At 43.4% G+C, this 26,910-nt stretch overlaps 1 protein-coding gene and 1 pseudogene across 2 annotated transcripts in view; one reads left to right on the top strand and one right to left on the bottom strand.

Moving 5' to 3' along the window:
• The window catches only part of CHST9 (carbohydrate sulfotransferase 9), a 98,394-nt gene that overhangs the window by 130 nt on the left and 71,354 nt on the right, over positions 1 to 26,910 (top strand). Inside the window, exon 1 of one of the 2 annotated variants that reach the window (XM_054986034.1) lies at positions 23,297 to 23,380. The exons of the other annotated variant lie outside the window; for it this stretch is intronic. The gene's annotated coding sequence lies outside the window, so the exon portion shown is untranslated. Of the gene's footprint in view, positions 1 to 23,296; positions 23,381 to 26,910 lie in introns of those variants that run through there. 2 annotated transcript variants of the gene reach the window in all.
• LOC129334088 (serine/threonine/tyrosine-interacting protein-like) lies at positions 9,141 to 11,370 on the bottom strand (annotated as a pseudogene).

Raw genomic sequence — 26,910 nt, 5'->3', positions numbered from 1 at the left:
GGAGGCAGCGTGCCGGGCGCGGGGCTAAGACGCGGCAGGACCGCCTGGCCGGGGGGACTCCCGCAGCTCCTTCTCTCACTCTCTTCCTCTCGGCGGCTGCGCTTGCGGCTCGTGGCGGCTGGCTCTAATTTGCCGGGAAGGGAACCAGCGAAGTCCCCGGAGGTTTGGGACGGTCCAGGGTGGCGACAAGGGAAGGCAGCGCCGCGCCGCCCGCTGAGGTGCGCCATGAGGGTTGCTTACGCTGAAGGTTTTTGTGGAGACCTCCCCGCCCATTCCCCGCATGTCGGGGCCCGTCCTCTGCTCTCTTTGTGCCCTTGAGAGTGCGGCTGTGTTTCTTGACACCGAAGGGGCGCTGCCCACCCCGGTAGCATTTCTGTACCTTCGGTGGAGACCTGTTGAGTAGCTGTGAACATGAGAAGGGAGAGGGGCGCCCTTCTCAGAATGCCTTTGCGCTCGAAGTCGCGTTTTCGAGCCTCGACAAACATCAGTTCGCTCATCAGGTCGGCGGGTGGCCTTAGGCAGACTGTTTCCCTAACAGAAACCAAAACAGGCCTCGGTGAGACACTATCTGTCTGGTGCCTTTGATTGAGGCGGTTTAGGCTAACCACTGTTCCCTCGCTGTGCTCCCTTCCCCTGTAATGCGGCACTGACCAAACGGAGCCAGGGCGGTGGTGTGGCCACAGGATTAAAGTACGAAGAGTCCTTGTTTAGGCATGAAGCCCATGGGTGCCTGCTCGGTAACTCTTACAGAGGAGAATCGTGTTTGCAACGATCCTGAAAGAAGAGTAAGAGGAAAATGTGATGGATACCGACTCATTTTGCAGGATTATTTGCTGATATACCATATGTGAAATGTTTCGAGCCCTTAAACTATGCTGTATAATTGCTAAATGGTTAAATTGGTTGAGAAGCAGTGGAACTAAACTTATAATTGTTGGTCCTTGGGCAAGTTTCCCTTGAGAGAGCCCTCCTCTTTCACTCTGGGGATTTTTCATCAGTGACTTGGTCAATATTATTTGTATATAATACTTTAAAGTAAGAACACAAGATAGAATATTAAGTTGCTGTGCATCTTCTATAGATGTATTTAGTTTATATGTTAAATGTTTCAAAACTTAAGGGGACCACAAATCTTGTTTGTGGGGATGGTTGATCTTGGCACTTGGATGTAGGTTTGGCTTCAAGGTCCATAAAAGTTATTGGAAGCAGGGTTCCTGAGAAATTCAGATTGTGTGTTGAGTGGGCATTATTTTAGAATAATGGCGTGAGTAAAGTATTGTGGGGAAATCTGCAAGAGGAAGCTTGCTTTTTTAAAGGTCTTCAGATAGAACCTTTAAAAAGTTAAGCAAGTCTTCCACCAAAATATTATAAAAGAAATGAGAATTATGGACATGCAAGCAACCTCTTATTTGGAGAAAAGTCAAATATTGTTATGAAACAAAATTTTAAAAATTTGGCCACACAGCTGCTGAGAACCATCATGGGTCTATCAATATGTCCCTGATCCAAGCCAAATATAACAAAACAAATCACTTCAGCTTGCTGTTACCATGAAGAGAATAATAAATGTTCATTAGGTAAGAAATGTTAAATAACAGATTTTACTTATGATTTATATAGAACACATTGCAATAGGATATGATAGGGAGAAAATAAAAGAAGGAATTGAGTCCAGTGGCACCTTAGAGGCCAACAAGCTCCCTTTGACTTTTGGAAGCTTATACCCTGAAAATCTTGTTAGTCTCTAAGGTGCCACTGAACCTAAATCCTGCTGTTCTGCAGCAGACCACCAGGGCTACCTACCTGAAACTATCTTCATAAGTGAAAAAAATACATTAAAATATCCACTTAGCTGAAATTCTACTTTTGTGTGTAAAAAAATTTGGAAGGCATGAAGAACAGGAGTGTGGAAGCCAAATGATACCTTTCATCATTTGGAAAGTCTAGTTCCTGCCCTAGCATGTAGCTTTTTCAAATCCATCCATTTGTGGGTGTGGAAGGTGCCCTCCGTGGTCCAGTTAGTGAGGATGACTAGAAGTGTGTGAGCACCAGTGCATATAGGAGGTTACATGTAACTGGATCAAAGAGGACATGGAATACACTTTTAAAACCAGTTTGGTGTAGTGGTTTAGAGCATGGGACTCTAATCTGGAGAACCGAGTTTGATTTCCCACTCCACTTAAAGCCAGCTGGGTGACCTTGGGTCAGTCGCAGCTCTTCCAGAGCTCTCTCAGCTCCACCTACCTCACAGGGTGATTATTGTGGGGATAATAATGACATACTTTGTAAACCGCTCTGAGTGGGCGTTAAGTTGTCCTGAAGGGCAGTATATAAATCAAATGTTATTATTATAATTTATTAAAACAAAAGCATTGGAAGAATTGGATAACTAGATAAGATGCATTCTGATAGCTTGTCTATTATTTGCCACAAAAAGTTACACAAAAAAGCATGAAAAAATATTGTGGATAGATACAATCCAAAGTACTGGCAGTACATCATGGATTTCAAGTAAGTACAACATAAACCACTCCAACATAGTTTTAAATGAAAATTTTAATTGAGTTATCCCACTGGGCTTTGTTCAGTTCTTTTTCACATACAACTTACAACTGCAGATAATGGCAAATCTGTTTCTTTTGGGGTCCTTTTTTCCAGCTCTCATTCTCATACCATCTCTCAAAGGAGACTTTAAAAACAATATCTGAACCACTTGATTTTATATGTATTTACCTAGAAGTAAATCCTGCTGAGTTCAGTGGAATTTATTTCAATAAAATGTTTAAATGCAGACAGACTCCTTTGTGAAGCTGTAATTTTATGCACCCTCACTAAAATGAAGAGAAGCAATAGGTACACAAGCTCTATTTAACACATAGCAAAGTCTCTTGCATATTTACTTACCATGAAGTTAAGTTGTACTGTCTTCAGTGGGGCATTTCTAGAAGAGCATGCATGCATATGAACTGGGTTAGAGCACAGAGAAGGCAAAAGGGTCACAAAGAGAGAAGACACAGTTGCGGGAACTGGCCTTTGCTAAGTCGGTTATCAGGTATCTGATGAAGGGAGTTCTGATTTTGGAAAGCTCATATCCTGGAATTTTAGTTGGTCTTTAAGGAGCTGCTGGACCGGAATGCTTTTCTACTAGAGACCAATTCGGCTACCTACCTGTTTGAAATGGAGGTAGGGCAGAAAAATTAAGACAGTCAGCTTGCACACATTGCCTTTGCACTCAGAACAGCCAAGAAAGAAGAGGCGTCTCTCTCTCTCCTATTGCACACACTAGGAAGGAAGTGATTGGGAGTACTCTTTTTTGGCAGCTCTGCCAGGAGAGCAATCTTGTCTTGAATAAAAGGGGCAGGAAGGCATGGTGTAAACGACCAGCACTTGTCTTGCAGAAGCACAGAAAAGAGTGGTGATTTCCGCTTTTCCTGCGTGCAGCACAGGCATGTGTGCAGTAGCTAAAATCCCATCTCACAACCTTAGCAGCAGCATTGTGCACCTGTGCAGAATGTGTGTCTAGAGCTTATGCAGAAGCAAGATTATTGCTGGACCTCAGGTGCCCCGTTGAGCAGATGTAGCTGGCTTTTTTGAAGACTGGTCTTTACTGGAGCTGCAACATTTAGAATACAGTCCTAAAAATGCTTAGTAGTATTCCCATTGCATTCAGTGTGACTTGCTTCTGAATAAGCAGGCACATGATTGGGCAGCGCATCACGTGTAGCTGGGCTGTATTCATGTTTACATGTGTCAGTGGGATTTACTCCCAAACAAATGTCATAATAATTACAGTCTTGGGTGAGCTGATCAGATCCCCCCCCCCCAAGCTTTTGATTGTCTAAAAATTCCCTGGTTACTTGGGGAACAAAATATTTTTGTATAATAATAATAAATAATAACTGCGCTTATATACCAAGAAGTGAAAGTGACATCCAAATGAATGTGTTCACTAATAGAAATAAAGTGGCTTCCCTTATCCCTCCCTCCTTCCTGTGCAATGTTCTATCTAAACCGCAGTCAGAGAATAGAGCTGCAAATGTCAAACTCAGATGACCTCTCTTGCTGTTAGATTTGTTTTTTACAGAAATAATTTTAACTACTGTGAAGCCTTAAATCAGCTACTTTCATGTTTACAAAACTGAAAGTTGTTGATGTTCCTCAGAAAAGCAACATAATATCACGGATACAAATAGGAGAGAAATAGTCCTAGAGGTAGAAAAGGGAGATTCTTTGGGCTTGATTGTGTCTGGAAGATTCAACTTGCAAATTTCTAACCTCAGATGTTTGAGGCATGGCTGCAATTGCTTGATGTAACTGAAATATGTATCTTCTAAGGTACCCTTCATTATTTATAAACATCTTTCAGGAAGCCTTTGATAGGCGTGAAGCCTTGGCTCAATTATTTTGTTTGTTAATGATTATTAAATATTAACAGGCTAAAGGCTTCAATAGAAAAGAGATAAAGTATTGCCTTCTGATTCCTCTGAAAACTCCCTTGATTACCTCAATAAATTGCAAATAATTTTGAAAAGGATTAAGAGTTTAGCTCAGTTAGAAAACATTGAATTAGAGCAAAAAAAGAACACAAAACATGGATAAGATTCCAATGAAAGATGTTGCAGCTTAGAGAACAGTTCTAGAAAAAGTGAATGTGAATTTCTCTGTTTATCCATCCTGTAATAAATGATGGAGGCCTGTGGCAGTAGGAAAAAATTGTTACGAATTCCGCCCCCCCCATACACATAAAAGGAAGTGATGCTCCACTAGCATAAACGCTGTTACAGGTGTATTGTGGTGTGTCTGGAAATGTCAGAAATGTCTAAATGCATAAGAGCTGGACCAGACTAATAGTCCATCTAGTCCTACTACCGGTTTCATGCAGTGACCAACCAGCTGCCCTGGAGGATCAACAACTGGGCACAGAGGTCAAAGGCTTCCCCTGGTGCTGCCTCCTAGCACTTGCATTCAGAGGTTTATTGCCAGTGAATATGAGGGGATCACCATGGCTAGTAGCTATTGTACCTATCCTCCATGAATCTGTCTCACCCACTTTAAAAATTCATCTATGTTCATGGCCACTGGCAATGAATTTCGCAATTTAATTATGTTGCATAAAGAAGTATTTCCTTTTGTCCATCCTGAATTACTTGCCCATCATTGGGTGCCCCCAAGTTTTATGGGAGAGGGGAGAAAAAGTTTTCTCTCTCCACTTTCTCCCTTTTCCCACCTGATGCATAATTTTATAAACCTGTATCATTTCTCTCATTAGGCATCTTCTATTTCTAAACTGAAAAGCCCCACACTCTCCAGGCTTAATTCTTTCACCTTTTCTTCATAGGAAAGGCACGCCACCCTTTAATCTACATGGTACTTTGAACCAAAAAATTTTATGTGCAGGCAATGCTAGAATATGTTATTGATGTGGTTCCTGTTCCTAGTTCTGGAGAGGGCAATACCATCTAGTTGGAACTAAGCTTTTGTGTTGCCCACTGGTTGCAGGTGATCTCCCAAGGAAGATCTCCCAGCGATCAGTGGGAGGTAGCAAGCCCCCCAGAGGTCACCTACCACTGGCAGGCAACCTGGGAAAGTATGCACCAGGAATGCTCCTGGTGGGGCGCAACGACGTCACTTCCTTAAGTGACATGATCATACTGGCTACAGGCATGCTCCCATGCTTCGCTGGGGCCAGTTTAGGGCAGGCAACTGGGAAGCCTAGTCCCAACTAATTGATATTGCCCAGTCCAATTCGGTTTCGTTTTCTCGGCCATGTCGGACGCTCCTCTCCGCAGCTTCGAGAGGAAGCGCCCGAGCAGCCTGACCAGGCGGCTGATCTGCGAAGATTAGCCCCCAGGACTCCCAGTGAGGGAGGCAGGGTCCGGGACGCGGCAGGAAGAGCCCCCTGAAATCGATGCAGGGGGTAAATTGCCCGTTTGTCCCTATGGAGGCCGGCAGACGTGCGCGGCACCTCGAGTGCTGCCGGGCCATGGAAAACGGCAAAGAGCAGAACTAGGCGGAAGCCTGTAAGTAAGCGAATCCCTTCTGTTATTACAAGCGCACGCGAAGGAGTGGTGGGATCTGAAGCTAAGAAGGCTAGTTCTTCCCCCTCGCTGAGTTTCAGAATTTGGTCGGCGGTCCCCCCCCCCCCCAAATGGCAGCAAAAAAGCAGAATCCCGCTTTGGGCAAGTCAATCTTGGCTGCCCTGCAGGGGAAAGGAGAGTCGCTCGAGGACTTGGTGAAGAGGTTGGTTATTGAAGCCATAAAGCCCTTTGTTGACAAGCTGAATGAAACAGATCAAAGGGTGGGCTTAACTGAGAGCGAAGTGAAAACCATTAAGGAAGCAGCGGGGGGGGGAGAGAAGTCTGCTCGGGAAAATGCGTCACTCGTGAGGGCAACGAATAAAGAGTTAAAGCTGGTGGAGAACCAGCTGATCGGGCTACAAGTGGAACGAACACAGACAATTTTGCGCCTCCAGAATGTGAAAGAGGAGGAAAATGAGGATTTATGGGGTCTGGCCTCGGAACTGTTGGCGACACCCGCGAGGGCAACTAAAGAAGAGGTAAAAAGTGCCATTTTGGAAGTCCGTCGGGCTTCTTCAAAATATGCAACGAAGCGTCAGCTGCCTCGCGAGATCATCATCGATTTTTCATCTAAGAGGATCCGAGACACTATCCTATACAACTCATACAATGCGGATCTGGACTTTCTGGGTAATAAAGTTAAGATACTGAAGGACGTCCCATTTTTAGTTCGGAAAAGAAGATTTAAGTATAAAAAGTTAGCAGCTCTTCTGAGGGAACGTGGAATAAAGTATAAATGGCTATTTCCGGAAGGCATCTGGTTTAGTTACAAAGATCAAGCTTACAAGATAACATCAGAAGATCAACTAAGGGATTTTGAGGACAAAAATCAAGAATTTCAGCAAGACACCAAGCAAGAAGAAAAGGATTTGAAGTCTGAAGGGGGGGGGAGGGAACGAGCACTGCGGTTGCAGTTGCTCAGAGAGAATTGCGTCCGAGGCCCGGGGGGGGGGAGGAAAACTTAATTTGGATTGTAATCTGTATTTTGCAAGGTCACCCACTCCATCAATATCTTACAAAGTTTTAATTTTTTAATAATGGCAGTATGAAGGGAAAGCATTATTTATAGTGTAGTGTTGTTATATGTTGCTGTTTTTTTTTCTTTCTTTCCCCTGCCCCCCTTCTTTCCCTATGTATTGTTAGTTAATGTAGGTAATAAAAAAATAAAAATAAAAAAAAGATATTGCCCAGTCCAGAACTAAGATCAAGAACCACATCAATGATTATGAAGCCCACCCTTTTTTGAATTTTAAGAAGTTGAGGTTTTTTTACTAAAAACTTGTTATAAATTACACAAATAACTTTATAAACAAATCCTCCCCACCCAAACTCGCATTTTGTTTGAAGTAATAACTTTGTCAGTACAAATGAAGACAATATAAAAATGCATTATTGCAATCAGGGCTCATTTTGAGGGGGAACGCGCCAGAACACTGTTCTGGCAGAACCTCTGAAAAGAAATCACATGGGTGGTGGCCCCACCAATGTGATTCCTTTTCCTCCCCCCAGTAGGCGGTGGTGGCAGCACCACCACCACCCCATCATCACCCGGATCAGGCTCCGCGGGCAGCCGGCACCACTGCAGCCTGCGTGGCCCATCCTCCCGGCCTATAGGTTGGTCAAGGTGGCCCATGGTCCACAGCAGCCTCTGGAGCCTGTCCTGCGGCCAGCTGGTGCCACTGCAGGCTGCGCAGGCGTTCCTCTGGGCCTGCAAGCAGTGAGTACATCTCCCTTCCTTCTGTGTATATCTGTATCTGTATTTTGCTGGCTTTGTTGTCTGTGGTGAGCTGTTCTAATCTGTCTAGAAAAGCATAGACTGTACCTCCCCGGATGCCACTTGCAACATTAATTTTTTTAAAAAAATCTGTGTTTTGCTGGCTTTGTTGTCTGTGGTGAGCTGCTCAAATCTGTCTAGAAAAGCACTATAGATACACAATGACCTTGTTACTGTGCCTCCCCAGATGCCACATGCCACATTAATTTTTAGGGTGGGTGTTGCCTTCTGACACACTTCTGGTGATGTCAGGGGGTGTGGCATACGCAAATCAGTTATGCCAATGGCACAGTTCCCATGATGGCAAGGGCTGGCGCCACTGTGGGGCTGCTTCTGCCCTCTGTCAGAGGGACGAGGAGAGACTCCCCTGGTCCCTCTGACAGGAGGCAGAGCCAGCCCCACGGGGCTGCTCCTTCCCGGTGCCAGTGGGATGGAAAGATTCTCTCCGTCCCTCTCGCACTGGGAGAGCTGGCGCCGCCTCCTTTGCTGTCATTTTCTCTTCACAGTGGCAAAAACTGTACTGCCTGTTGAAAGCTACTTTGAGGGGTTACAAAACTGACCTTCCCAATGTCCAATACTCACCAAATTTGCAGGGGGCATAGTCCTCTCTGTCCTCTAAAGACCCCCCAAGTTTCAGAGAGATTGCAGCTCAGGAAATATATGATCCATGGGTCTATTTCTTTGCTGTCTATTTCTATTCTGAGTGACAAAAACTGGACTGTGCTGGAAGCTGAAGGGTTAAAGCCAGAAGGAAAGCCTGAAAGAGTTCAGACAGAGTTCAGTCCTTGCCATTGCCGGGGAATTGATTGAAGGCGCCTGAGTGTCTGGCTTCCCTAATGGCTGCCAAACACAACAAACGAGGCTTGAGATGACCACCTGTTCGTTTGGAATGGAGACTCACGAACGGCCCGTTTGCAAACAAACGTTCGTGGGTTTTTTTTCGTTCATATTGCTGTTCGTGCCCATGTCTAATGCTAATGAGTTCCTGCGGCTCTTTTTCTACGAAATGACCCCTGATTGCAATAATATCTTTTTGAAAGTAAAAGTCTTGGTTTAGGATAAAAATATAAAGTGTAAAAAAAGGAATAAAACTATCAATGCCGTCTAGTCAGTCCAGGAGTCCAATACCTTAAAATGCTGCATGGTGTGGTAGCACAGAGTCAGGTTTGCATCTGAAAGTTGGGCTTGTGTCCCTTCCTCTTAAATATCCAGCTGATTGAAACCTGCTGAAATTAGCATCTCCCAGTGAATGGAAATTCCCCACCCACAATTCCAGGGGGCCCTCAGCATCAACCGTTCTGTGCTGCTGCTTGTATATTGCTGATTTCTTCATCCTCTTCATTGGTTCTTTTCAAACTTTCTGTAGTAAAAGACAGTAATCACTCCAGTTGCTGAGGTGACATCATTTGAATAGTCAGATGGGCGAGATAGATGGCTTTGTATTCCTGAAGTTGATGAACAAATCCAGCATTGGGGTTAATACAGAACCTTCTTTCTTGCACATACGCAAATGCATTCTTGTACTTCACCTCAAATGTTTCCATAATAATATAGTAAGCAAGTAGAGAGTATCACGGTAATATACAGAGAAACAAAAGCAAACAAGCCGTGAAATCTAACAAATGTTTCTATTGTAAATCAATCAATCAGATATAAAGCAATATTATAGTCAACCTGAACAAGAGAAACAATATATATATATATATATATATATATATATATATATATATATATATATATATATATATATATATATACACACACACACAGGGTAGGTGATTACAGGGGGCAAAGCATCATATAAAAGTAATTCAAATATAATTCAACAAGAATTCCTGTGCAGTATTAAAGTGCTATGTGCCTAGAATTGACCTGAGGTCTATACAGTAATCACCAAAGTCCCAGTAAGTTTGTGGTATAACAATGCAAGAAGGTCTTCAGTGCATGTTGACATGCGCCAAAATGGAAGGCAGATGCTAAGGCAAGAATATTGAGTGGCTAGTGGAAGTGTATATGCTTGGACTGTGATATAACGACTGCCAGGATGAAGAGATGAAACGTGCAGATTGCTGACTTCCCATCGCAGTTGTGTATCAATTCTTCTCTGCCACCTCTCATTGTTATCAGGGCCGTCGTCACACGGGCTTTTATTTAGCGCTAAAATGGCGCTATTTCCCGACAAACACCCACCTTATTCCAACACTGTAGCGATTTTCTCTCTTCTGTTTTGTGCTTGATAGTTGCGTTATTTTGTGCCTCAGTGTGAATGCCTCACATCGATGTATTTCGCCTCGCAATGTCCTATGCCCTCCCTTCAATCCCAGAATCCATTTCTTCCTGCGACTCCCCTTTTTTAAATTTTATTATGTCCTTATAACGCCATAACACAATGCAAACTTTCTGCTGAAGTAAAAATGACTCAATTGCCATGGCAGAGTCTTCAGCGATGGGGATCACGTCAGACAGGGAGTTTTCTGCGAGCAAAGGGCTATTTATATAATTTCAAAGTTGGAAAAACAAAAGGGTCGTAATGTTTTTCTCTAACGGAATGTTTATATGCTGTTATTCCGTTATAGCGAAATTAAACGCCAGAATAATTTTTAAAAAGGGGGGGAGGAGCTGCTTCTGCGCGGTTAGAGAGAACAGAACAGAGTACTTCGGTGTGGACAGCTGGTGGCGTGAAGAGCCGTTAGGTGACCCAAAGAAACATTACTGTGCCGATAACAGGTAGGACGCTATATGCTGTAAATTTAACGGAAGAGATGCCCGTGTGACAACAGCCCATATGAGACCTTATACACCGTTTCTTCAAAAGAAATTTATTGCACTGAAGACCTTCTTGCATTGTTATACCACAAACTTACTGGGACTTTGGTGATTACTGTATAGACCTCAGGTCAATTCTAGGCGCATAGCACTTTAATACTGCACAGGAATTCTTGTTGAATTATATTTGAATTACTTTTATATGATGCTTTGCCCCCTGTAATCACCTACCCTGTGTATATAGATATTGTTTCTCTTGTTCAGGTTGACTATAATATTGCTTTAAATTTGATTGATTGATTTACAATAGAAACATTTGTTAGTTAGATTTCATGGCTTGTTTGCTTTTGTTTCTCTCCATAATAATATATGCAATAACTGAGGCAACACTTCTGGAAATCCCTGCGTTCACATAGACAAGAACTTTTCCTCCAGTCTGTAAACTGCCATCAATAAACTCCTTAGTCCTAGAAAAAAATCTTATTATATTTTCAATGGGATTATCTGCAGTATTCAAGACTAAATACCTAAATAATTGCTAGAAGTTTGGTTTAATAAAGTTTGCTTCAATATTTTGCCGTATGCATATTATATGGGTAATTCCATTTTTCTGAAGTATAGGTAGCTTGCTTTTCATAGCAGAAAAATATGGGCCTAAGAACAACCCAGGGTAAAATTTCTGCATCTCATTGGGTATGTCCAAACCTCCTTGGACTGCAGCAGCATGGAGAAGATGGACTTGGTGAGCTCCATGGCCGGGCCAGGGGAGGCTTGGCTTGCCCAGCCCTCTCTCTCACACACACTCTCTCCCACTTGGCCTTCCCCCTCTCCATCAAGCTGGGAGAATGGAGTGACGGCAGAGCTTTGGTGCTTGAGCGATGGCGGCTAGCAGCTGAGGTTCTCCTCAGGAGGTGGCAGCAGTGATCGCTTGTGCCCGGCCACCATGCTGCTGGCCTGGCTGCCTTTCCCCTGGGGCCAGCAGGCGGTCCCCCCCTTTTTTTTACTTAAACAACTTACATGACATTAGAGGTGTGTTTAAATTCAAAAATAACAAAATATTTAACAGAGGGGAAGGGTCAGGTGAATTCAGGGGTTGAAAATTTTCTGAAGTAACTCTGAGGTAAAATCAGTACATGTATAGACTTTAGTTTCCAGGTTTCAGACTGATGAGAATTTCTTAAACTCTTCACAGTTACTGAAATCTTTATGTTGAGAGGCTTTGTTCCAGTGTTTTCTGAAACATTCCAGTTCACTTTATTTGAGTATTCTCTTACTCTTTTTGGTTTCCAGAAGACTGATAACCCTCTTCCAGTACCCAAACCCCATCTCCTGAAATACCTGTACAGTCTTGAGTTTTTAACTGACTCTTAAGGTCTCCAAAGTCAGTTTCTAACCACACCAAACCAGGGATTTCTTCACTCTTCAGAGCTAACTTTCTGTTTGACTAAACTTCCCAAACTTCCTTGCCAAACTTTCCCCCAGTTCTCCTGTCTGTGTTAAACTGTTCTCTGTCAGGGCTGAATCTCAAAACTGTTAAGTACTCGGCTTCTCTCAGCTAGGGCTGAAATCAGAATCCCTCCTCCCCTGCATCCAGTTCAGAAGTCTTTTCTGTTCAGCTAATGAAGTAGCCTGTCAATCAGAGCTCTCTGTTTCTCTGAAGCATCAACTGTTCACAGTCCTTCCACTGTTCATTTAAAAAGTACAGTCCATCACAATAACATACTCCAGCAGTTGCCTGCACATCAAGAATTTTGGTTTGAAGGGTTGAAGCTTTAGGCTCTGGTATATCATAGGAATTATCTTGAGACTAAGGAGTGGATAAAGAGAGTTTATTCAGGAACTACAACTTTGATAGAAAGCGAGAAAAACAGAATAGATACCAAGTACCTTACTAAACTGGGAGAGAAGGACTTCCAGGAAGAAACAGGAAGTAGCCTAAGAATAGTAATCTGGAGACATGCAACAAGGACAGAAGAGAGGAAGAAAGAAGGATCCCATGCTTCTATCTATCAATGACCTGCTGCCCCCTGCAGGTATGCTATGTCTTCTGCCTTCTCTGTACACAAGACATTGTATTTCCAACAGGAGCAATTTTCCTATGAAGAAAACTCAAGCCTAGAGAGTCTGGGACTTTTCAGTTTAAAAAAAAAAGATGGCTAAGGAGGGAAACTATACAGGTTTATAAAATTATCCACGAGGTGGAAAAATAGAGAAAGTGGATAGAGAGAACTTTTTCTCCCCTTTTCCATAATACCAAAACTTGGGGACACTCAGTGTTGGGCAACTTATTCAGGATGGACAAAAGGAAACGTCCCGGAAGTGACATCATCACACCTCTCTGGGAGCACACTTGTGCTTTGTGTGCTCATAAGGAAATCAAAACAGGCTAATGCCACAAGATACATAACAATGTATACATAGGCAACCAAACCACTAACCTGTTACATTTATAATGAAAGTATTTTAAAGCACATATTTTCTCCCTTCCTGGGAAGCGGCAGCAGTATCTTCCTCTGCACACTTCCTATCCACCCACATGGTATTTAAAGACATCAATAGTACCCTTCCATACATACCTTAAAGGGGACACACCTAATTACAAACAACAATTCAAAGAGAGCTCTCTATTAAGACCATAAGGTTGTAATATTTACAAAGAAACAATCCCCCCCCAAATTCTTTTAAAGACATCAGTATTATCCTTTCCCACCGCCCTTAAATGGGACACATCAAATTACAAAAAACAATTCAATGAAAGCTCACTATTAAGTCCATGAGGTTTAACAGTTTGCAAGGAAACAATCCAAAAAGCTTCCCTTCTTAACAAAGCATTTTGATTCAATTTTTCTTTTGTCAAAACCTCAAGTACTGTGACCCTAAATGAAGTCTCATTGTGTTGATGTTCCACAAAATGTTGGACCAGAGGTGCCTCAATAACTCTATTCCTGATACGAGACATATGTTCAAAAATCGTAATTTTTAAAGGTCTGGCAGTACAACCCACATAGATCATGGGACAGGGACACTCGATCAAATAAACAAGCCCTGATGTATAGCAAGATGCAAAGTGTTGGAAAATCAACTTGTGGTTCTTAACATAGATCTCTCTTCCCTCCCACAATAATTTGCACATTGCACATCGACCACATTTAAAATTACCCTGAGGTAATGTAGACAGTTGTTGAGAGGAGCATATCTTAGCATGGACAAGCTCATCACGTAGGCTTTTAGATCTCCGAAGACCACAGAGTTGTTCACAGCCCTCAATATCTTGAACAAGATTCCAATGACAGTCAACTATTCCTTTGATTTGATTTGTTAAGGGGGTGTAATCCAGAGCCCATCGGATCCTCTGGTCCGATTGGTGAGTTTTACCCTGAAATAAGGTAGCCCTATCTATTGTTCTAGCTTGGGTGAGGGGCGGGCTGGAAATTACCTGAGGGCAAGGATAAAAGGAGGACACCGAGCAGAGTTTGGCGTGGAAGCAACCTAACTCGTCACTCCCTGCAACCTGGAAGCTCTTGACCCCACCCTGTACCTTCTTGGACTGAACTCTTGGCTTATGACATTGGCTTGTCTCCTGGCTTTGCACCTGCTTGCCTTGTTATTGGACTACTCATAAGCTGTTTTGCCTGCCAGGCACGCCAGCCCGGACTGGTGCTGGCACTTAGCCTCTGAGCACGACACTAGAAATTTCATTGTGGCACCTAGTATTTTTTTTCTAGCATTGAATTTATTGTGCCTCTCAGTGATAAGTAGAAAGCATATTTGTCATTTCACCTAAGAGTATGTTTTATTTTATGGCATAATAATATATGTGCATGAAGTTCATGTCATTGTTTATTTGTTAACTTTATACCATTCAGAGGTGGGGGGTGAATTAACTTCTTAACCAGTTGATTTCTATACTGGCTCCAATATTTAATTAAATGGACCTTTTAAAGCAACTATGGAATTATCAGAAATAGGGGAGAAGTTAGGCTAGAGTTTTTTGTAGCAATGACAACCAGGTCCTATACAACACTTTTGTAAAATTATGAGAAATAGTTATGAAGTGAAGATTAGGTTTTGTGGCAGTAAAATTAGAAACTATGGTAATTAATATACAAAACTCTGAAGATTGGAAAATGTGGGCCAAGCTACAAGTGACCAATTACACTTGCATGGCAAGTGAACAAACTCAACATGAATGGCAAGTGAACAGGGAGGAATACACGTGAGTCTGTTCACTTGCCATGCAAGTATAATTCGTCACTTGTAGCTTGGTTTTGAGTCTGGAGCCTAAAGTTTTGGGCAGGCTTCTAGAGCCAAAGAAAATTTGTTAAGCCCTGTTAAATGAAATGACTTGAAATCCAGCTCAGAGTTTCTACCCACTTGGTAATGGTATAATTGCTTGTTCTAGCAAACATTTCTGATGGTGGTTGTGGGTTTTCCAGGCTGTATTGCCGTGGTCTTGGCATTGTAGTTCCTGATGTGAAAGCCTTCGACAATATAAACATTTCTGACTTATTCATTGTCTGTAATACAGAGATGTGAGGTAGAAAATTTTGCCACAGAAAAAGCTCCATTTTCAAAGATTCTTTGTTTTATAAAATCAGTAACAATTATATTAAAATACTTTGTGCCACCTTTTCATCCAACTTGGGTCTCCAGAGCAGTAAACAATCAAAAACATTAAAACGAAATTTAAAAATATACACATATATACATAGAATCATAAGGTTGGAAGGTATCTCTGGGGTCATCTAGTCCATCCCCCATATACCACATATACAATAATTAAACAAAACAGGAACATAGGCCATTGTAACACAATATTAGGCAGTTTCAAAGTTTTACATCTTTTTCAGGTGAGTATCCCTAGTATTTATATGCAATAGAATACATGTATCTGTTGTTGCACTGTAAACTAGTGGGTAGGAGGAATAAAACTTCAACATATTTACATGGTTGGCTATGCAAAGAATTTTAGCTTAATTCATTTATTTTTGCATCTCCACTCACATGGTGGTGGGGATATTTTAATCCCTAGTACAGATGAACAAGTAATGCCAAGTGATGAAATGCCAAGTGATATTAAAAGGAAATATCATATCTTAACAGTTACTCAATGACCTCATTTCCATTCCTTACCAGAAACCATGTTATAAATGCTAGCGTAGGTCTATGCTGTTAGTGATCACTGATGTTATGAAGATTAGTACATTGCATACAAAGAAGAACCTTTGGGCTGCAGGCCTGCGCACACTCCCTTGACTACAAGCTTTTTTGAATTCAAGTGTAGTTTTCTGGTATTTCTGCATATATATGCTTAATAATGAGCAGTAAAAAAAAATGTTGATTAAGGTAAAATAAGTGCCTGAATTGAATCAAACATATTCCTTGCTTGTCCTTAGACTCTTTTGATTACCTCACCTTTATTGTTTATATTTGGTTTAAAAAGTTGTGCTCAGCAGGTCAACAATAGCATATTTCTGTTAATTGCCTTCTATAGCTCTTAAGTACTAGCAGAAAAGAAGATGCCTGTGCAGTTTAGCAAGTTCGTTAATGTATCAGAATATACTTCAGCATAAGAATTACAGTTGGGTTCTTTTCCTGACTTTTGGCAAGATTCTTGTCTCCATCTTTACCTATAATCTGCCGGAGTTTTGAGGTTAGCAAGTAGATCTCGCTGTGGTAAACCTTGTTATCAGAGACTGAACCCAAGAGGATCTTTTCAGCTGCTGTCACTTATGTAAGGATTCCACCCTCCATATTTGTGCCATCTTTACAGGCCTTTCAGCAGAAGTTTTGCTTTCCCCCCAGAAGTCCTTTGCATAAGGTTTTTATCTGTCTCAAATACTGGTCACGAAGCAGAAAGGCAGTATATAAATTACTTAAAAGTTTAGTCTGAGGTTCCCTTATGTGTAATGGATGTCAGGGCTTGCCACAGCTGCCGCTGGGCGTGGCACTGGGCAGTCTGCCCCTGACATCACAGGGGGACAGGGATTCTGCAGGACCCTGCTCTGTGGAAGGAGGGGCGGTATACCTCACCCTGACTCCCTCTCAATCCACTCACTGGCCTGCTCAACCTGGCCTGCTTACCCCCTGCATCTTCCACCATCTCTTCCTCCCAAGACTCTCCTTCAAGCCTCCACTCTCCTTCTTGCCTTTTCCTTGGCTTCTCTCCACTCCAACTCTGCTCCATTGCTCCTACTCAAACCCACCACCCCAGAGCTCTTCCCAGCCACCCTTTATAGGGTTTCCTTTCTCCACCCCACCCTCCTTCCAGGCTTGTTCCCTCTCCTGACTGGGCCCAGCTGTGCATTCCTCCAGGTGTTTTCCTCCAACCACTAATCCCTCCTGGGCTCTTTTGCCTTGATGGCAGGGTGGGGTTGAGTGCGAGCCATCCCCAGCTGAGGGCTCCTTGGCCTTGCTCACGAGGAGCTGCCCCAGCCAGCCTCTGAGCTACTGAGCTCGCCTGGCCCTGCTCACGAGGAGCTGCCTTAGCCAGCCTCTGAGCTACTGAGCTTGCCTGGCCCTGCTCATGAGGAGCTGCCTTAGCCAGCTTCTGCGCTGCCTGCTCAGCAATGCTGGGCGGGGCTACCCATCCCCTCCCCCAGAATGCCTGTGGCAGCCCCCCCTGGAGAGGCTTGGCTTCTAGCAACTCCTGAGCCAGGCTGCTGTCTTCTAGCCATGGTGTGGCTCTGGGCTGCAGCGGCGGCGTCCTCTCCCTGCCAGGTAAGGGCTCTGCTTGGACTGCTGCTGCTGCTGCTGGACCCACCTTCCCCCTGCTATGGCCCTTTCCCTCCAGCCTGCTTAGCCCCCTCTCTTCCCCCTGGAAGGTGGGGCTGGCTGGTCTCTCCTTGCCCCCTCCACCCCTCTGAGGTCCTGGCCTTTTGCCCCTTCCCCCTGGAGTAGGTAGGTTCTGGCCCTGGTTGCCGGCTTGGGGGGTGGAGTTGCTGCCACCCTTTTGTCCCCTGCTGTTCCCTCTTGTCAAGTCTGGGGGCTGGGGCTCAGACCCCGGACAATGGAAATAATATCACACTCCACTGGGTTACTAAAACAATTTGCAGAGTTGGCATATGGATTGATTTCAACCAGTTTGTGCCTGCATTAAGGTTGCCAGGTTCCCGCCCCCCCCAGCAACTGGGGGGCCTACTGGGTTGTGGAAGGCTCATGGTGATGTCATTGTTTTACCAGTAATGTGCTGATGTCACTATGGTTTAACCCAGATACCAGAGCTTTCCTGACTAGACATGGGCACGATCCAAAAAATAATCCCGATTTAGCTGATCGTGATTCCGCGCCACCGCCGAACGCAGGTACCCGATTCTAACCGATCAAGTCTCGTTTTCAGTCCAAAATCGGATCCGAAATCGGAAATCGGGGAGGCCAGCTCCCAGAGCAACCATAGTCAGGCTATTGCACGCGCGCGCTCCTGAGTTGCTCCCGCCCACGCCGCAAGCCGGCTGTCCTGGTGCACTGCGGAGCTGGCAGCAGCGCGACTGGCTTGGAGGCTGCCCGCGCCGTTCACCTGCCCGGCAAGACAAGGGGCGGCTGGCTTGCCCGCGCACCCCTTGTCCTGGGGAAAGGCGAACGGCGCAGGTGGCCTCTCAGCCTCCCATGCTGCCTTTTGCCTTTCCCCAGGACAAGGGGCGGCTGGCTTGCCCATGCGCCCCTTGTGGGATGTACTAAAACGAATGACAGAATTGCCCATTGAAAATAATGGGAGAGGCTTGAATGCCCATTGGAAATAAGGAGAACCTGGAATGCCCATAGACTTGCATGGGCTCCATTGAAACACATTAGAGCAAAAAAAAAAAAAAAAGGTGCAAAGAAAACGTGGAATGGATTTTGAAGGAAACTCTCTGGGCCCAGATAGACTGTTCTGGGACTGGATTGACAGGCCCCTGAGTGCAATGACGGCCCCTGGGTGTGACAGAAGGGCTCTGGGACTGGAATGACAGGCCCCTACCTGGAATGAGGGCCCTTGGGTGTCTCAGATGGGCTCTGGGACTGGAATGACAGGCCCCTGACTGGAATGACGACCCCTAAATGTGACAGAAAGGGTCTGGGACTGGAATGACAGGCCCCTACCTGGAATGACGGCCCCTGGGTCTGCCAGAAGGGCTCTGGGACTGGAATGACAGGCCTCTGACTGTCACCCAGGGACCATCATTCCAGTCCCAGAGCCCTTCTGTCACACCCAGGGGCTGTCATTGCACTCAGGGGCCTGTCAATCCAGTCCCAGAATAGTCTACCTGGGCCCAGAGAGTTTCCTTCAAAATCCATTCCACGTTTTCTTTGCACCTTTTTTTTTTTGCTCTAATGTGTTTCAATGGAGACCATGCAAGTCAATAGGCATTCCAGGTTCCCATTATTTCCACCGGGCATTCAAGCCTCTCCCATTATTTTCAATGGGCAATCCTGTCATTCGTTTTAGTACATCCCCCCCTTGTCCTGGGGAAAGACGAATGGCACAGGTGGCCTCCCACACTGTCTTTTGCCTTTCCCCCGGACAAGGGGCGGCTGGCTTGCCCACACGCCCCTTGTCCTGGGGAAAGGCGAACGGCGCAGGCGGCCTCCCAGCCTCCCGCGCTGCCTTTTGCCTTTCCTTTGTGCCCACCCCTTTCCCCCTCCCTCCCCTGGGTTGCTGCTCCGTGGTTGGAAGGAAGCCTGCTAATCAAGGAAAGCTGGGCTTCCATTCGTGTTTAAAGGGTGACAGAAGGAGGGCAAAGACAGCTCATTCCCCCCCTGACTCCGTTGCCCCGGGAATTAATTACTGGTGCCAGAGTGTCTGCAATTCCGAACAGAAACCGATATATCCAATCAAGTCCCGAACAAGCAAACTCCCAACTGCTGGATCGGTTGCCGTGGACAGAACCGATTAGCTGAGTCACGATGGAGCAAACGCCAAAATCAGGGACTTTTTGAAATCGTAATTCAGATCGTGCCCATGTCTACTCCTGACTTCCACTGGCAACACATTGACATCAGTTCCAGGTATACGGGGAGTGACACGAGTGCTTCAGGATGCGGCTGACATCCCTTCCATCCCTGCCCTTTCCCCCATTGCCAGCCAGCTGAGCATTGGTGGGGAGTGCCCACTAGCAGTGATAGATCCCTTACCACCAGTGGAGGAATGGTAAACATCTGCATCTTAATGAGCTTTTAGTAGGAACCCAAAATTTTCATCAGCATTCTGTGGTGTTAGAACTTTTGACAAAAGGTATTTCTGTCCATACCTCCTTCATAAGAGCATAGGTACTTGGAACCCTTGAGTTTGCACAGGTTTGTATCAGTTTGTCACATGAGATGAATTCCCAGGTGACAAGGACTACGGCTATGGGGATTGTATGTGAAAAAGAGAAACCAAGATGCCTGCTTCTTCCCAGACTGCTTAATGGCATAAACTTAAGAGAATTCTTGCAGAGTATTCTAATGGAAAAGTTACCTCCTGCTGCGTTTGACACAGATGGGAATGATCTATCTTGGTGTCATAGTGGTGGTTTTAATGAAAGTTTATGTGCACTGGCTGTAGATCACAAATCATTGCATTAACTGCATTAATTAATCAGTCTGGCACTTTTTGAAACCTTAGAATAATAGTTCTGAAACTACATCTAGTGTGCAAATAGTCTGAGCCTGAAATGTGTGAATCTTAATTAAAACTATTCCTAAACACAATAAAATTAAAACACATGTTTTAATTAGATTTGCTGCCAAAAATAATATAAAAATGGAATCTGTTGATAAATTTACAATTCCATCCAAGCAGAGTAGTGTTTTGAAATGGCGGTTATACTTGATGAAATCTTCATAGCTTTAATGGGAACTGTTGCATGTTGATCTAAAAAATGATTTACTGTTGTCAGCCCTGCTAGCCAGTATTCTGTATACGCACTATCTTCTCATATTTTCCCTTTTCTGCCAGATCACCTTCAGTAATATTATTTAATGTCCCGGAATTACTGTTTCTGGGCAAAGACCAGTTTGAAGTTATGAATGTTTTATTCCCCAATTCCCTTGGATACAGCTGTAAGACTACAAAGCCAGCTTTGGCTGGGATCCATATAACTATTTTAATCATGCCTAAAGGCTTGGGCATGCCCAGTGGGACTTTTGTTTTTGATCTTCTGGCCATCATGTCTTAACGAAAACTCTTTTGGAAAGTCTCCACCATTTCAAAAGCAGTTTGTCAGGGTTCTCCAGTGAGCCACTTCTTAAAGCACAAATCTTCTTGGCACATGAAACTAGGCAGCCATTCTTTGGATTCGGGCCATAATGTATATGAACAAAACTTCAGGTATAAACAATAAAGATGGAAGCAGCTGGCATCTGACTTTGTAAAAATCTATAGCTGGCTGGGCAGGCAGAAAAACAATTTCCAGTGCAATTCCTGCAGTGGGTTTCACAAATCCTTAGATTAATTCAACTGTTAATATGGAGTGTTGGACTATTCATAATGGAGGAGAAGCAAATTAAACCATTTGTTTTGTATTTCTTATATGACATTTTCAGTTGGTGAAGTAAAGCACTTGTATCCCAACCCAAGTTTTGTCATTGTCTATTAGCTATTCCATTGTAGTTATTGCGCTCTGGAGCTGATAGCATTGTGTCTTTTGAGCTAGGAGCAAAGAATAGGCCTTTAGTAAACAGAATTGAGTCAGATCTGTGAGTCTGAGCATATGTCCATTTTAGGTGGTAACTAAAGATGCAGTAAAACTGAGATGTTGGCAAAAGAATCTTACGCAAATTTATTCTAAAGAAAATTGCTAAATTGGATGAAATTATATGCAGCTAATGTTTCTATAGGAACTGAAATGTAAAATTGAAGGCTTGCACAATAGGAGCATGTAGCTTAACCTTGAAATCACTATCGGCTAAGTGACCTAATGTCGCTAAAAGAGCACCAATTTTTATTTTAAAAAAGACCCTGGAAATAATATGAATCCACCTACTAAAGCAGTGGAAGAAATAACTGCATTAATAGGCTTGAAAATGGACTTATCCATATAAAGTCAATGTGAGTGGAACCCCTAAAGTGAAATATTTTGACAATTTATTCACATTCAGTGCATCAGCCATAGGCCTAGTGGGCCATATAAGGCAGGATCATGTTTGCATAAAGTGTGCTCTACATTACAACTTGCTCAAAATACATTCATAGTATAGGTTATGTAGTGTTCCGGGTGGGCGTGATGCCTATTTCAGTCAAGAAAAGTGTGTATGTGGCAGGGGGGGGGGGTACATTAGAATACTTGCATCTCACTCTTCTTCTGGTTCAGTTCACAATGCAGCCAATATATTTTATCTCTCCTCTCTCTTTCTCTACCTCATACTGCTTCTTAAAATACAAGTTTTAAGCAGATTACTAAAATGTAAAAAAATAGACTAAGTTTAATTGGCTGCAAAAATCAATCACAAGCACATAAAATTTTGCAGTGGAAAGAGTGCTAAGTATACTATTATCTTCTAATAAAAGAGATAATGTCTCCATATGATCTATATTTTGGAGCAAAAGAAAGATTAAAAGATTTCTAGCCTTAGAAATCAGAAAAATAGCCATCTCCCCTTTGAAAGTAAGGAGAAAGGAAACTGATCGCTTCTCATCATCCAACCTCCAACTTTGCAGAGACATAGTGATTGCTTTTTGAGGGAGGGATGTATCAGAAGCTCACTCCACCCCCCAAGAAAAATTGCCAAGTCCCTGGTTGGGAAACAGTAAAGTTGGATATCAGAACTTTGCTGTATAGCAGTTTTGGGGCAGCAGCATTGGATCAGAAGCTCATTCTCAGCTGACCCTTCAATCAGCAGTGAATCAACTTCTGATCCTTCACACACACGAGCTTTCTTTGGTCCCAGCAGATTAAGGCTAAGATGCATGGAAGGGCTGGGAATGAGAACCCAGCATCCAGCTGATCCCTTAGTCAGCTGTGAGTCAACTTTTGACTAAAAGACAGATGCAACCTTGCTTGGCTGTTATTTGACACAAGCCAGACATACCCTTCGTTTGTTCTCTGAGTAGGTTTGGTGCAGTCACAGATGTTCCATTCTTGACCAAGGTGATTGAAAGGGTGGTGACTGGACAACTTCAAGCTTTCCTGGATAAGACAAATCGTTTAGATCTTTTCCAATCTAGTTTTAGGCCTCATTATGGATCTGAAACAGCCTTGCTCATACTGGCAGAAGACCTGCGCCAGAAAGGGTTAGAGGGAGTGCAACTTTGTTGATTCTCGTGGACCTCTCAGCTGCTTTTGATACCATCAATATTGTGTCCTGCACTTTCTTTCCAGACTGAGATTGGGAGGCACTGATTTTTGCATTGGTTCTAGTCTACCTGGAGGGTAGTTTTCAAAAGGTGGTGCTGGGCAACTCCTGCAAAGCGTCTTGGCCTTCGGCCTGTGCAGTCCCGCATGGTTTCATTTCCCCCCCTATGCTCATTAACATCTACATGAAACAGTTAAGCAGAGATTTGGGCTGGATGTCATCAGTATGCATGTGATACCTAACTGTATTGCTTGCTTCCAGCTGATCCCAAGGAGGCTGTAGAAACCCTGAACCAGTGCTTGGAGACAGATTTGGTGTGGATGCCAGCAAATAAACATGCATCTGATGAAGAAAGCTGTGGTTCTCAAAAGCTTATGCTACAATGAAGTTGGCTAGTCTTAAAGGTGCTACTGGACTCTACTATTTTGCAACTACAGACTAACACAGCTAACTCCTCTGGATCTCGGCAAATAAACTGAAGCTTTATCCGGGCGAGACCAAAATGCTACTGGTGAGAGGAGAGTCTGACCCAATATTTAAAATGTCACCCGTTCTGGATGGCATTGCACTCTCTTGAAGGAACAGGTCCATAACTTGTGGGTGTTGTTGGATCCAGGCCTACTGCAGGCCTGGGTCTGCAGTAGCAGATGGCAGCTGTCGCCAGGTGTATCTTTTATCAGTTTTGACTGGTTAGCCAGCTACAGCCTTTCCTATGAAAAAAATGATCTAGCTACTATTGTGCATGCCCCAGTTACATCTAGGATAGATTACTGCAATGTAACTTATATGGGACTGCCTTTGAGAAGGGTTCAAGAACTTAAATGGGTGCAGAATGTGTGTTGATTGGAGTAAGTCAAAGGGACTATATCACTCCAGTCTTGGTTGGTCTACATTGGCTCCTAATCTGTTTCCAGGCCAATTCAAGGTGTCGGTGCTTACTTTTAAAGCTCTGTGTGGTTTAGGACCAACATACTTGAAGGACCATCAGCTCCCTTATGAACCTACTTGAGCACTGCAGTCATCTTTGCATGCCCTGTTTAAGATGCAAGTGAGTGAAGGTTTTTTTGTTTTGTTTGCCATTCCCTCAGTGATCTCTCATTCCTGCTCATTATTTAATTGTTCTAATATATTTGTAAGTATATTAACTCTAGTTTTAAGTATTTGGGGTTGGTTAAAAATGTAATTTAATGTGTATTATTTTGGTAGCCATCTTTGTGTCTCTAGTGTTGGAAGACAAGATATACATTTTGTGAAATAAAATATATAAAATAAATAAAACACTTGTGGCATCCCTACAGAGAAACAGTGAGTTGACTTTCTTCTAAGCAAGGGCTTAACATCATGTAGGTAGTTTCATATGAGAGTAAAGTAGGAGTAAATACCCTTTTTGGCCCAAGTACTGAAAAAAAAAGTAACATCTACCTATGGAAATCTGGTGTGCTGGCAAATAAAAGTGTGTGTTATGCTCAAGGGCGAGTCTGGTGTTTACTGTACACAAGCCTCCGGAATGTACAACACAATGATAAGTAATCAAAACAAATGTGCCCAGGGTAGAGCCTGGAGCTTTTACTCTGCCCAGAAATTCTGGGATGCACAGATGTAATCACAACCAATTATGGCAATAGACAGGAACAAAATCAACAGACCAGTACAGAGCCAAGAAGTCAAAGATTCTGTCTAAAAATCAGGGGGCAGGGGTAGGAATGTCTGGCATTCAGGGTCCAAAGTTAGGGAGCCAGGACAGGAGAAAGGGACTGAGATTCTAGCTGAAAAACAAGCACAGGTAGCAAGACAAAGATACAAGGCAGTAAACAATATAATCCTCTGTTTGTTGAGTGAATCAGCTCAAAGGGGGTGGTGAACATGCTCAGTGTGTTTCTTTTATCTGCCTAATTAGCTGACTCATCCTTGAAGCACAGTTGTTGCTTTTTACTGGTTTGTTGTGTCATTCTTGCTCCTGTAATAACTCTGCTAGTGCAGACTGCCATTGTGCACTTAACTGAGCACTTCTTCATCTTTCTCAGCTGTCAAATGTTCCCTGTGCCTCCTGCACTGAGCTGGTTCGGGGGACGCTGGTGGTGACTCCTGTTCTGGTCTCTGTTCCATTTCTTTTGTGTCCTGCCAGAATGAGCAATCCTCATTTCCTGATGCTACTTTTGCTGGCTCTGCCTCTAATTCTAGCTGCTCAGGCAGGGATTCACAGTCCCATCTGCCAGATTCCTTTCCCCTATGACAGAGGGGACTCATGTTTTCTCACTCAGAGCCAAGCTACAAGTGATGCCTTACACAGGTTGGACACTTGTCAGCTTCCCTCAAGTTTTGATGGGAAATGTAGGCGTCCTGGTTTTACAGCTTGGTTCTCCATTACAGGTGCAAGACCAGGATGCCTACATTTCCCATCAAAACTTGAGGGAAGCTGACAAGTGTCCAACCTGTGTCAGGCGTCACTTGTAGCTTGGCTCTCAGGCACTATCTCACATTCAGCATTCTTAACTCTTCTTTTTCTTGCTCAGCCATTGCTAGGGAGCCAACTGTGTCTTCTTTAATCAGGTAGTCTGATTATGCTAACAGTTGCTAAATTTAAAACTGGTGTCTGTTAGCCAATCAACATCCACCCCTAGTGCTACAGTGGCCAATTTTCTTCCACTTTTCAGCTTTCATCCACTATGCAAATATTGCAGATGGTTGTGCTGTATTCCTCCTTCTTATGGTGGAGGGGATGGTTTTTATTTATTTATGCCCCACCTTTTTTCTCTGAGGGGCTAACATTGTTCTCCTCTACTCCATTTTAAATTTCATAACTGTTACCCTAAATGGGGGATCTCCTTGTGAGTTGAGGGAATTAGCATTCAAGTAGATGAGACAAGAGGGGGGTAACCAGGATATCTCCACCAGTATATACCAGGATCGTTCCCTTAGAGAACTCTTGAGTAAACAGGTGGGTGTACACAGGAAAGGTTTCTTTATTAACAGAGCAATAAAAGGCAAACACAACGGAAACACAGCGTGCACACAGAGCTAACTAAGAAAACGGAAGAAAATGGGAGGGAGTCGTTGGGATTGCTTGTTATTTAGCACTCTTGGGGAGAAGGAGGAAAGGATCCATGGAGGAGCAACAAAGTGACCTCTGCTTCATGGCAAGAAGGAGGTTCAAGCGAACTTGATGGCAGGTTGACAGGTACCAAGACACACGCTCACATGCACACATGCACACACACATAGAGCCAATGGCTGGACAGCCTAGTTATAGTCCAAAATGTACCCCGGAGCAAGACCGGTGTCTTGCCTACAAAACAATGGCTTAATTGCTTTTCCAGAGATAGGACAATAAGTTGGGGAAAGTGTACTGATACAGGCTTATAACCAGAGTTATTCTTTCTGTATTTTATAGATATTGTAATAAAATGGACATGATAATTTCTACAAAAGGTACTTTCAGTTGGATATCTGTCTTGAAGTTTGTTTTTTAACGAATGCTTCTTATTATAGCTGTTGTTTACATGAGCACTTATTGCGTTTGTTTAATAAAAGCCAAAAGACTGTACTTGAAAATGATGAATTTTTTTGTTTTGTAAAATTGCGTTTTTCTGCAAGCCATATGGTAGGCAATAGGTAATCTGATATAACTCGTTAAATGTCTGTGTCAGTACATATATCTAAGTCCACTGGGGAGCCAACCAAAAAAAACTAATACTTTTAAAATAACTCTCTTTTGTTCCCAAGTGTCTTATTTTATGCTTATTATTTTTTGCTTTATTTCACTGAAATCTGTCCTATTAAATACTCTTTCCAATGGAATCACTGCACTGAGTTTCAAGATATGTTGGGGGGGAGGGTTTCCCCAATTTAATACTCCCTCTATACTATACTCAATTGAATTACAAAGTGCTAAAAGCAATTTAAGTAGCTTTAATTTCCCTTGCATTCTGCAAAAGGTTCTGTATTGCATTTTTGTCAACATCTATATCGTAGTCCTTCTGAGTAGCAGGTGAAGGATGTTTAATGATTTCCTGCTCCCAAGGCTCTGTGTTGCAAGTAAGA

The sequence above is a fragment of the Eublepharis macularius genome, chromosome 7 (assembly GCF_028583425.1).
Source record: "Eublepharis macularius isolate TG4126 chromosome 7, MPM_Emac_v1.0, whole genome shotgun sequence".
Taxonomy (NCBI): Eukaryota; Metazoa; Chordata; class Lepidosauria; order Squamata; family Eublepharidae; genus Eublepharis; species Eublepharis macularius.
The sequence above is the reverse complement of the archived record's forward strand: the minus strand, read 5'-3'. Positions and strand labels throughout refer to the sequence as shown.